Here is a 12,040-nt window from a genome sequence, read left to right as displayed (position 1 = left end):
AAACCATGGAAGATCTCAGGACTGGCAACAGCCACCTCTATGTATGAAGCAAAGTGTCTTTGTTCTAGTAACCCATGTCAGGCTACCAGAAGCAAATTGAGGTTCTCAGTGGACAAGAAACTCTTCTGACCTGGCAGCAGCATGTAGATATTAAGGACATTTGGTTTCCAAGACATTTGTGACCTCAAGGTGCTTGGACAGTCTTCTCTGAAAGTCTGACAGATTGTCTATGAATCCTGGTGTTTAAAGTGATAAAGAAAATACTAAATCAGTGTCAGTGTTGATAGACTTAAAAAAAACTGATGCCTTAATATTTCCTGACTTTAAAAGCTTACCTAGAAATCTTTCCAAATTCATTTCGACTGGAGTAAAATTCATGAAGCTGCAGTCATATTGTTCTTTCTATTTAATTTCTGCTTCATAAATTCCTTTCATAACTACTGAGAGCCCCAGGAAGAGAGGGAAAAGTCAGCTCTATTGTGATGGGGAGCATCTTGGTAAAAGGCATTGGGATTATGCCAAGGCAATGTTCAGTCCAAAGGGTACCAGCCTAAAGTGCTGAATTAAGGTATCCTTGATGTATCATCCAAGAACCATGGAGGTCTTTCAGTAATATTTTATTTTTACTTAAACAAATGAGCAGTCAGTGGGTTAAATAAATTCTAAAGAGGAAGAAACTCTAACATTGCCTCTGATCCTCCTTTCTTTTGTGGCTCTTGTATGTGCTGCTCACACACTTTCCTCAGTTATTCACAGCCACATGACAAATGCTACCTAATGGCTGGCTTATTCTATTTGTGCTTTTGTACTACCCTCTCCTTACAAACCTGAAAGACTTTGAATTCACACAGTGAACTACAGCAAGTCAATGTTCACATTTGATACACTGAATTTATCTAAAAAGTGGCTTGTGCAAAAATCTTTGCATGAGCTGTGGTGTGTTAAGTTTTGTGTGGACACATCTATACTTTGAACTTTTCTACCTGGTCTCGTGCTGAAATATCATATGCATATCCCATATGATATTTCTTCATGCTGGGGTGGTTTCATCTGCTTACCTGTAGGCTCTCACTGGATATAGGGCCAAGCTAATGGGGTTCAGCTAATGGTACATGTACCCCACAAGTAGTCTGTGAATACGTACTCACAATCTCATGCACTATTTCACACCTCACAGTCTCCTTGCCCAGAAAATGAGGAGTCATCCAGGATTCACAGGTGATCCTACACCCAGGAAAAGCAGGCTGATCAGACATGCTGAGAGTGATCTGGAGATATAGGATATACTAAAATGGTGGAGAAGGATGTGCTTAGGATATAGCTCATTGCAACAAAGATGGAATAAAACTGGCAAAAATGGGAGAAAAAACAATGAGTATGTCAATGTTTCATGTACCAACTTCTTCCCCAAGGCTTTGTGTCTGACGTTTGGTGCAGAAGATTGTGTGCTGTGACCTGTGCTGGTGGGAGAGAAGAGCCTTATCCTAACTTAGTCAAGGCTACAAGAATGTAAAATTCCTGAAAACCTAGGACCTTTTCCCTGTGGAAAAACAAACAAAAACCCTGGACAGACCCAGACAAGGATGCTCCTTAAATACAGGATAAATTTGCTGTACAGTTACAGTAAAAGAGTGATCAAGATGGTGGCAGTAGACTTCATGTTCAGGTGTGTGTTGGGATTATAGAGAGAGGGGTAAAGGAAGGCACACAAATAGGTTCTGCGAACCATGCAATTGATGTCATTTTAGGCCAAAAGAATTAGGCAGTTTCTCCAATCTGTTTGGGTTGTGGATACTAAGTCTGCTGAAAGAAGCATTCATCCAAGGAAGTTCTTTTTGGTGATGATCATTCCTCTAAAATTTGCATAGAAATTGCACACGGTCTCTTACTTACCATCCCCATTCTCCCACCCTTTTGCATTTTCATACTTATCAGGCCAATCACTGTGGCATATGCCTGCACCTCAGTCAAACTAATAACAGTGCAGCACTTTCAGATGGATAAATACTTAATAGGGACATTCAAGTCTACTGCAGCTAGGGAGAGTTTGGGCAATGGACACTGTCAGCTTTCAGCTCCCATGGCATTTTATAAGGTATATTTCCCAGAACAAGATGTGTGGAAATGGGAGATTAAATACCCCTGGGCTGGTCACTGTCACAGTCACAATCTTGGCATCATCAGAGTTTAGGTCTAGTAAGATTATTGCAGGACTCAACTTGGCATTATTCTTTGAATATGTTCCGTACTGGAATGAGGGAGAACAGCGGGCAAGGCAGTGCTGCACCTCCTCACCAGGACAAAGCAGGTCCAGAAGGGTTGTTGGTGAAGTGATGACCTGAGATGACTCTTTGGTTACACAAAAAGATCACATCTCCTTTGTCTGTGCTCTGCTTTCAAATAGCTCCCTTCTCTGCCCTTCAGGGCCTAATTTAATAAAAAACTTTTGAAATTTAAATACCTTGGTTGTAAGGTACTTGGTTACACTCTTTTTGCTTTTCCAATACCAAAATATCATGTATGTTTTGAAAAGCAACTGTTTGAAAGACAGCAGTCACTCTAGGAGAAGTACATTTACATCACTTTCACTGGGTACCTTAAAATACATAAAACAGTGCAAAAAGTACCAGCTGGAAATTGCAAATTTTCATGAATTTAGTTTTTTATTTCTTCCAGTATTCTAGCAGTGGTTAATGATATTATGTCTGTATGAATATTAGGGCTGTTTCTTTTAGTATTAGGTCTGTTTGGTTTTGATACATCATGGAGCAAGCTGTAAATGTAAGTGTGGAAATAGGGATGTGGTTTAGCGGTGGATTTGGCAGTGCTAGGTTAACAGTTGGACTCTTGAGGGTCTTTTCCAAGATCAGAAATGCTATGATTCTCTGATTCATGGCAGGATGAACTTCTCAAGCATAAGAACAGTGCACCTTGACACAAAGACAGGGCTGATTTAATTCTTTCCCCATCCCTACTCTTTCAGCTCCTTAGTGCATGGATTTCTCCTGCCTAACCTCCCAATGCCTCTCATCCCCGCCATCTTTCCAACTTTTTAGGGTTCCTCAGCAAAATGGAAGCAGCATGGGAAACATTTTATTGTTGCTACATCTTCCCCTGCCTGGGAAGAGAGACTTGGGAATGACATTCCAAAATCCTAATTTTCATTTTGGGAACATTGGAAACATTGTCATGGCTGTTATCAAGATCCCAGCTGCCACAGTAATGGTTTAATCTGTTTGTCAGCCTGTCGCTCTGTCATAGTAGTCTCCAAGAAATGGGAGAGTATCATTTGTGGAGTACAAAATTTACCTCCTAAGTAAAAAAGAAAAGGGAAGAGGTCAAGTGTTTCACATCATCTTGATAGTATTGTGGAGGATGAAAAAAAGAAAAATGAGAAGAAGAAGGGAGCTCTCTGAGCAGAAATACAAGACAGGTTTTTACTTGAAGGAGGTGTAGGAGGGAGAGAGAAATGAACAGCAGTAAATGAAAAACAACAACAGCAACAAAGAGAAAGAACAACCCTGCAGAAGAGGCTTCTGAATTGGAGCAGAGAGCTGGTGGAGGATGTGCTTGTGGCTCATTCCTGCGCACTATGTCAGCCCCAGCCAGCCGTGTTCTGGAAAGCAGAGGGACAAGAGATTATTATGGGCAGCAGTACACAACACAAAGCCAAACACAGGCCAGAAGCTTGCTCATTCCTTTTGCAAAAGCTGTGACAACAAAACCAGCAGGCCCCTCACTTGTAGTCAGGCAAGGACATCAGACAGATTGGCCACATCTGAACCCAGGTGGGAGCATTGCAGCCTTCCTGCATGCACTCAGCATCTTTTCCACTGTTTTACAGCATGAATTTTAATGACAGTATTTCACAGATTGTTCTGCGGATGAGTCTGTACCTTGCCTGATGGAAAATTCTGCCTGGATTTTTCTGATGGGAGGTTTTACTACTTCCATTATTTGATTTCCAGCAAATGCTATTTTTGACAAAAATGTTACAGTTTAATAAATTTATATGCTATCTCATAAACATCTTTAAATGCCTTTTTGACAAATCTAATAAACAGAACAAAATGCTCTTTTAATAAAACCACTGAAATCTTGCCAGGCTGCCAGATAAACTTGCTTTTTAGCATGGCTAGCATCTGGGCTTAAAGAAGTGTAAAACTACCCACACCATTGAGCTATAACTTTCTGAAATTTGCTGATCTTGCCATGTCCAAAGACCCTGTGCTTCACTTTTCTACCAGCCAGTGAGGCTCAGAACTAGGTTAAGCTATGGGGCAAAAAAATACAGTGGGTTTACACTTCACAGGGGCAGATATTGCTCAGTAGCCTCCAGCTTTGTCATGCCTTCGTCAGACTTTCAAATACATATTTCATTTGCATTCCATGTTAATTCTTCGTAGAAGGGAGTGGTTCTTATAGAAGTGGCCCAGAAAAAATGTTTCATGAGCTGGGGGAAGCTGATTGATTTTCTTAGAACAGGAAGAAGTCACTTTTGACAACACCCTTATTATCCAAGTGTTGTTGGGAGAGAGAAAGCTACATAGTCTGAGAGAGTGTGTGTGACTGCATGTGTGTGTATGCATGTGTGTGGGTGTGGGTGTGTGTCACCAAACACATTATTTACCAGCTGGCGGTAGCTGGGAGTGGTGAACTTGCAGTGTAATGATGTAGTGATATCCATGGTGACAAGCAAAAAAATGAAAAAAACCTCTGGGATACGTGTCCAGAACTGCAGAGCTCCTGTTTCTCAAGACCTACTCTCATGGTGCTGTGGGGACACAGTCTCAGCCATGCATTTCCTTAGATGCACTGCTCATATGCACACCTTTCCTGAGATTCTGTGGATGCATGTCTTTCTTTGTGCCTTTGCCTCTCCATTGGGGAGGAAATGCAAGACACCCATACTTATTTCAATTTCTGCTGCCTGCTTGTGGGTCAGGCATCCTGTTTTCTCTGTTTGCTATTATCTCATTCTCCCAGTTATCCAAGAATTTCAGGAAAGTGATAAAGAGATGGGAAACTAGGGAGAGAGGAACATTGCCAGATAAACAAGGCAGTGGAAGCACAGTTCAGAGGGACATGGGCAGTGCTCAGGTGAGTGCTACCACTTTTACCCACTTGATTAATGTTTGAACTTTATGGCCTTATTCTTAAGCTAGAGTAACTTCGGCAACTTCCAGAATTTCTTAGTAAAACAGACTGCAACTGACGCTGCTAAAAAGGCAAGCTCCTATGGAGGCTAAAGGGTGCTCTCTTAACTTTTCTGTGTGATGCAAGCACTTGTCTGGGCCCTGTTTCCCCCTGCAGATGCTCTGTCCACAATGATGTCGTTGAGAGAGGTTTGGCAGTGGCATCTCAGAGCCATAGTAGCACTGACCTCTTCACTGCAAGGAAATTTCCATTTTTTTCCACTGGCCTGATGAACTTGGTAACTTGGTGTAGCGTATCAATGGTAAGACTAGCGTCACCACTGAGCTTGCTGAGCTGTGCTCTCTCCTAATGAAACAAGTCCTCTCCAACTTGTGTCTTCCCTAAGTATTATCCTCTGGGTGTTAGTTGTCTTCCACAAACACTTGCAGAATGGGCATGGAAATAATTTGAAGTTATGTCTTGTGCTGACAGATGAACTGCCAAGTGTGAAATGCCTCTCCACTGGTGGTGTTTATTAAGATACTTCTGGAAATGACATGCATCTTCCAATATGCTCTAGGTTGGCAGCTGATAACTGAACATAAATATGAAGTCCTGCTCACAGAGCTAAAGATAAACAGCAGGAAATAACAAAATACATCTCAGTCCCACGGATGAAGTGACAATTTTCAGCATTCCTTTCTGCTTTCTCTAATTTCATGAAATGTATTTAATTACTTCCAATTTGAAGTGAGAGTTAAATTAGACAAATGTGCTTAGAAATCTTCTCTTCTGTCCTGGGGTGAGTGTGATGTTAAATTGTATCCCCACTCGTCCATCTAGACCAGAAATAGGTTTTGTATCCTTAAAACTTCATCTAAGAGTAAAAGTGAGTGGAGAAGAAGCACCGAGTCTGTTATCAGAGACCGTACTTGCTCCCTCCGCATCCGGGACGGGGTTTTGACTACAGCACAGAAAGACAATAAGGGACAGATCGCCTTAGCTTTCCAGCTAGCCGAAGCAGAGAGGTCTTCCTGGACTATTTTCTTTCCCTTTTCCTTGAACGGATCGAACCTGCTCTGGTCTGGGGACTCGGGGGAACACCGGGACCTTGCACCCGTGTACTATCGGGAGCCCAGCCTGGGCAGTGGCATTTTCCAGCGCCAGAGAGACTGATAACAGAACAAACACCCACAGGAAAGAGACTCTCTGAAGTTTGTCATCTCTTCTGAAGGGTGAGAAGTTTTGTAATTTGATAATGTTCATTCTTGTGCTGGGTAGTGCTGTGCCTTTTAAATAAACAGGTTTTTTCCACTTCTCTCAGAGCAATCTCTACCCGAACCGGTTAGGGGGTGGGAGAAAAGGACCATCGTGGGTTTGCTTCCTGGGGGGAGTCCCACTGGAGGTTTTCTCCCAAATTTGCCCTAAACCAGGACATCTTCATTGCATAGCTGTATTCGTTTCATGATGTCATAAGTATCAGAATAAAGCATTTACATTCTTCTCTTTATTGGCTAAAGTTCATCTGTGGCTGAAAATCCACAGAATTCAATTTTATCACACCAAACAGCAATTTGGTCCTGTTTGTTTAAGTTCTGAGGTAAAAATATTTACTGATGCCTCTAATTCCCTTATTTCCAGAGTTAGTTATCAAATTCACTTAAATTATATTCTACCTTCAGTGTTATGAGAGCTATTACCAAAAGTGGAGGTAGAGATTTTCCTCTCTGTGTTAGATATTCATGGCATAACCTGAGAATGCAACATGATGAAAGTGCTCAGCTTTTGCTTTGACACCATCTGACCTAGATTCTCTCTTAAGACTGATAAGTCTCTGCACATGCTTCATCCAGTTTTATATTTGATAAGTCAGGCTATTGCTTATCCATTGTTTTAAGATTTACATGCCTTACAGTGAGATTTTGCTGAGTTTTACCTGCAAAGTGTAGCTCTTCTCTGGCAGCTTTTCACATTCATTCACAGCTTCAGTTGGACGTGGGGGTTTGCTGGGTGGTCAGTGAGTGTTGTGGCCTTCCAGAGTTTCAGGCTGGGCTGCATAGGCTCCAGCAAAGGAGTTTGCAGCAGTGGAGCAGAATGGGCTGCAAGTGCTGGTTATGAAAATACCTTTAATTAATAAGCTCATGCGCAACAAAGTCAAAGCATTCCACCAAAGCCTGTAAACAGGTTCCCTCACTGTGTCTTTTGGGATGAAAGGTACTACAGAAATGTAAGATGTTATTGCAGTGGTACCATCAATATGGCTTGGTGTGGGAAGGCATTATTTAGTATGACAATACAGGTTTGCTTAACCTGGTCAAGTCATGCCTGTTCTGGACCTTTTATGGGGAGTCTGAGGAGGTGATGAAAAGTTCTGGCTCTAGTCATCTTCTCTCCAAATGAAATGGACACAAGATATATTTTATCAATATAAGTCTACAACATCACAACTAAATAAGTTAAAATAGTCTATACTACTATAAACCAGCTGAAATTTCAATGAATTCCATGGATTCATTCCAGATTTAATGTCACTAGGAAAAGAAGCTGTCCTAATTGTTATTCACTGACTCATAGGGTCAAAAGTCCACTTTGTCCATGGGAATGTACATTTCCAGGTACAGCTGTGCTACTAAGCCAGCTCTACAGATGTTAACACTGCAGTGGTATAACTGTGAGGATAAACATTATTAAGCCAGAGCACTCCAGAATACTGCTTCTGGAAGATGTCATTATAACATATTTCATCCCTTGGACAATTACATCTCTTTTGACCTAGATCTTAGGCATCCAGGAAAACACTTCTGTGGAGTTCAGCTTGGATCTGCTTCCCCTGCAGCTAGTCTTTAATTTCCTGAGCTTATTTCAACGAATATTGAGTGGACATGTCAGAGAGTTTATTTCTGAGTCCTCAGAGATCTCATTTGCTCTGGCATCTCTAGTCTCCATCAATTTTACTTTTTCTAGGCTGGAACACATTTGTGCCCATCCTTTCACCTGTTTGTACATAAATAGAGGGTAATGGCTGAAGAATGAACAAAATTCCAGGAGAAACATTTCATATTCTGTTTATCCATTTATTTTTACATGCTCATTATTTAATCATCATTCAGCTCTTTCTCCAGAAGGAACTTGAGTAAAGACTGATTTAAAACTGAGCTAGAACCTCAGAAAATTGGGCATCACTTAATGCTTTGTTTTTTTCTTTTACATATAACACTGCTGTATAGATATAGTGCTGGCACCAAGGAAAACTGAAGTGAGAAACTGAATAGAGAGATAGGAGCATTGTGGCAGTCAAGTTCTTCTGTACCTTCCAACACTATTATAGACCCCAGCACAATCCCAGAAAAGCATCTCCTTTATTAATTTCTAGCTATCTGTCATTTTCTGCTATTTGTGTTACTGCTGATTATTATCCTCAAGTTCTTTTCAGGCAAAACTGAAGGGGTAAAAGGAAAATAATAGAACAGGAAGGCAGAAGTGGCCTCAGTGTCTCTTTCAGCATCTTCAAACCTATGCCTAGAATAGCCAGCCTTTCCAGACTTTCCTCCCAGGCTGCACATTTTCTACACTTCCTCATGCCCATATGTCCAAGGGAAGTGTTTCACATAAGAAAGGAGTTTCTCAAAATGAACAAGGAAGCCCCAGGAGGTTTTTTAATTCAAACACCCAAAAGCGTAACTGTGCCCTAAAAGAATGAAATGAACTTTGGAAGTTCACTCTTGCTTTCTCACCGGGTGCCCTGGACTGGGAGAGACTCCTTCTTCCATGTATCCTTTTTCCTTCTGTGTGAAGAAGAAACATACAACACCTGCCTGCAAAACTCAGATCACTAATTAGGTGGATCTGTGCATTTTCATCCTGCTTGCTACTTGTTTCTTTACTCTTTGCTCACAGGGTGATGTCAAAAATGTCATTCCTTATGAAGGAGGAAAGGACAATGTCAATGTGTAATGTGTAGGGACTGTGACAGGGAGAGGCCATAGATATGGGTCTAATGTCACTAATAATACATGAGGCAGCATAATGGGGGGTCTCTGGAGAGGAAGGTAGCACTTTAGAGATTCTAGACATGTGGAATTCAGTCCTCCTTTGGGGGTTAATGATACCACTTGGCCCAATATGTCCTGGTGTTTCACCTTCTTTTGTATATTAGATTTCAAACATTTAACCTTGCAATGACAGAGCTGCTATGTCTGTTCTTACATGGTCCCGCTTAATAAATTTAGACTTTGGTGGGTCAGCTTGAAATCTCTGCCTCCGAGTTTTGCAGAAGTGCTGGATTTATTGCCAAAGGAACCTTTCCAGCTAAGGCACAGACTGAAGAATATAAGTAGTGAGTCTGATAGTATAAATTTTAAACTATTCTGGTTCTTGATCCAATATTACTTGAAGTTCTCATTCTCTCAGCCCCCAATGACTTCATTGGGGGTGCAAACTGAGCACTGCACCTGAGATACACAGCACCCTAGATGTCAGGTAACAATTAGACATTTGGAGGTACTGCCATTGTAAATGGCCCCATGCCAGCCAGACCCCCTTCCTACCCATCACACAGGGAAAGCTACTGGAGGGAACACAAAGATGGTGAGAACAGTGTCTTTTGTGTCCTTTTCTTGAAAGGAGACTCCAAGAGCCCAAACACTCATTGTCTACGTGCTGTACAAATATCGGTAACTAATTTGTATTCTATTCTATTCTGATAAAGTGAATGAGTAATTTTGTGTATATACTGAAGGCTCTTTCCCTTCCTGATTATATTGAATTAAAGTTTCAGTCAAGATCATTCCATGTTCTTTAAATTAGAGTGAAAATATGGATGTCACATTTGTGATTGAATAGGCACATGAAATTTGTGATTGTTTACGTCAGTAGGATTATATTAAAGTACAGGGTTTATTTTTATGCTACTTCAGGTCTCTCACAGGGTGGGCCTTTGGCAGAGAGTTGTCAGACAGTCAGAAAGATGATTCTTTTGAAGATGGTCAGAAAGAGGGATCTTTTGCTGCAATGATAGTGAGACAACCAACATGATCAATGGTCTCCTGGTACCTCCTTGAGCCAGCTGATGCTGAACACCCATGCTCCACTGCAGTGTTGGTACTTTCCTGGTTACCACTTTTGCCTTTTTAGTACTCTTGCCTCCCAGCACTATTTCTAGTTCACTGTGTACATCCCCAGCAGGGCTCAGCCCTGACCCTAAGCTCCTTTGAGAGCTTTCTGGCATTTTTCCTGGAATACTACAGGAGTCTGTGTGTGAAAAATGCCTGTTCCAAAGAGCTGAAAAGCCGGAGGGCAGTGTTCCTCCTTTCTCTTTCTGCACCAAACTCAGCTCTACCAGGCACAGCTTTGTTTCAGTTCTTTCATTTTGTTCAGTGAGAATCAAGCTTCAGCAATTGTATTCCATTGAAATCAATGTCAAGCACTCAAAGCAGCTCTAACATTTGGCATCTGAGCAGGAACTCCCCGATTTACATGGGGAAAGCACTGGGCAGCATCCAGCTTAGAGCTCTGCTTGCTGCATGACAAACAAACATGGGCTTATTTAGCTTTCAGTAGGCTTGGAGGCAGGCACTTATACCCAGATGCAGCTTCTGTTGTGTAGCACTAGCCTTGGAGAAGGGTCTCAAGAAATCATGAGGTTCTTGTTTGCAAGACTTCTGCTGCCTTTATATCTCAATGCTGTGCTCAGAGATATTGCATAGGAAAAATAACAACTGCTCGAGTGGCATTTGCCAGGTTTTGAGGGCTGAGCAGGGAAGCTGGTGCTCCCAGTGGGCTGACCTGTGTTTCTCTGGGTAAACCTCTGACAAGGTAAGGACCCAGAGTAATAAAAGAGGAGGGTAGAGGATTTTATTTTGTATCTGGGATGGGCCATGGGTATGAACAACAGGTTTTGCTGTTTATTTAGCAGCCCTCACCTCTGGGATCACAGTATCATTCCTTGTGTCTTCACATGGCTCCCACGTTGGTTAGGAGGTCACTCCCTCAATATCTACTAGCAGGTGAAAATGGCAAAGATTAAATTTCACATGCCCTTTGTTCAGCACTATGGCTACTTTCTCTGAAGCAGAGCAATTGTCACATGCTGATACTGCTCATTGAAAGCCCTTTACAGAGCTGATCCTTGCAATAACCCGGGCTTGCTTCCTTCAAGCTTTATTTGACCATGTGTCAACTTTTACTGTCAGTCTTTGTCAGAGAGGGCTCTGGCACAAGGAACTCACCCCACCATCACTCCTCTGCTAAATCCATATAAATCACATTTTCTCACATTGTGCTTTGAAACAAAACCATTGTAACCACATATTTATTCCCTTCTGACATTTCCATGACTTTGCCTCTGAGGAACTCAGCATGCTTTATTTGAATTATGTTTCTAATACTGCATTTGTATTGCATTCTGAAGCATTTCTGTTGTTGTTCTGCAGTGCCCCAAGTGTTCTGGCTGCAAAGAGCTGTAAGTACAACTGGGTTATTATTGGCTTAAGTAAACATCAGAAAATACGTTTAGAATCATAAAATCGTAGAATTGTTTAGATGTAAGAAGAGCTTTAAGATCATTGAGTCTAGTCTAGCCATTTACCCAGCACTGCCAAACGCACTACTAAGCCATGTCCCTGAGTGCCATATCTACATGACTTTTAAATACTTCCAGGGATGGTGACTCCAACACATCCCTGGAGAGCCTGTTCAAAAGCTTGGTAACTTGTTCAGCGAAGAAATTTTTTCATATCCAATCTAAACCTTCCCTAGTGCAATGTCGTGGTTTTAAACCACTAACTAAGAAAATTACTTACTTCTTGCTGTGAGATATGGATTAGAATAAGAGCAAAACAGGCATACAACTTAAAAGGGGAAAAAAAAGAAAGTTTATTGACAAACCACAGTAATAAGAACACCA

General features: G+C 41.5%; 1 long non-coding RNA gene across 1 annotated transcript in view; it reads left to right on the top strand.

Annotated features, from left to right (window-relative positions):
* The window catches only part of LOC111927543 (uncharacterized), a 61,622-nt gene that overhangs the window by 25,238 nt on the left and 24,344 nt on the right, over nt 1-12,040 (top strand). The gene's annotated exons all lie outside the window — the stretch shown is intronic.

The sequence above is a fragment of the Cyanistes caeruleus genome, chromosome 2 (assembly GCF_971803275.1).
Source record: "Cyanistes caeruleus chromosome 2, bCyaCae1.hap1.1, whole genome shotgun sequence".
Lineage (NCBI taxonomy): Eukaryota > Metazoa > Chordata > Aves > Passeriformes > Paridae > Cyanistes > Cyanistes caeruleus.
The sequence above is the reverse complement of the archived record's forward strand: the minus strand, read 5'-3'. Positions and strand labels throughout refer to the sequence as shown.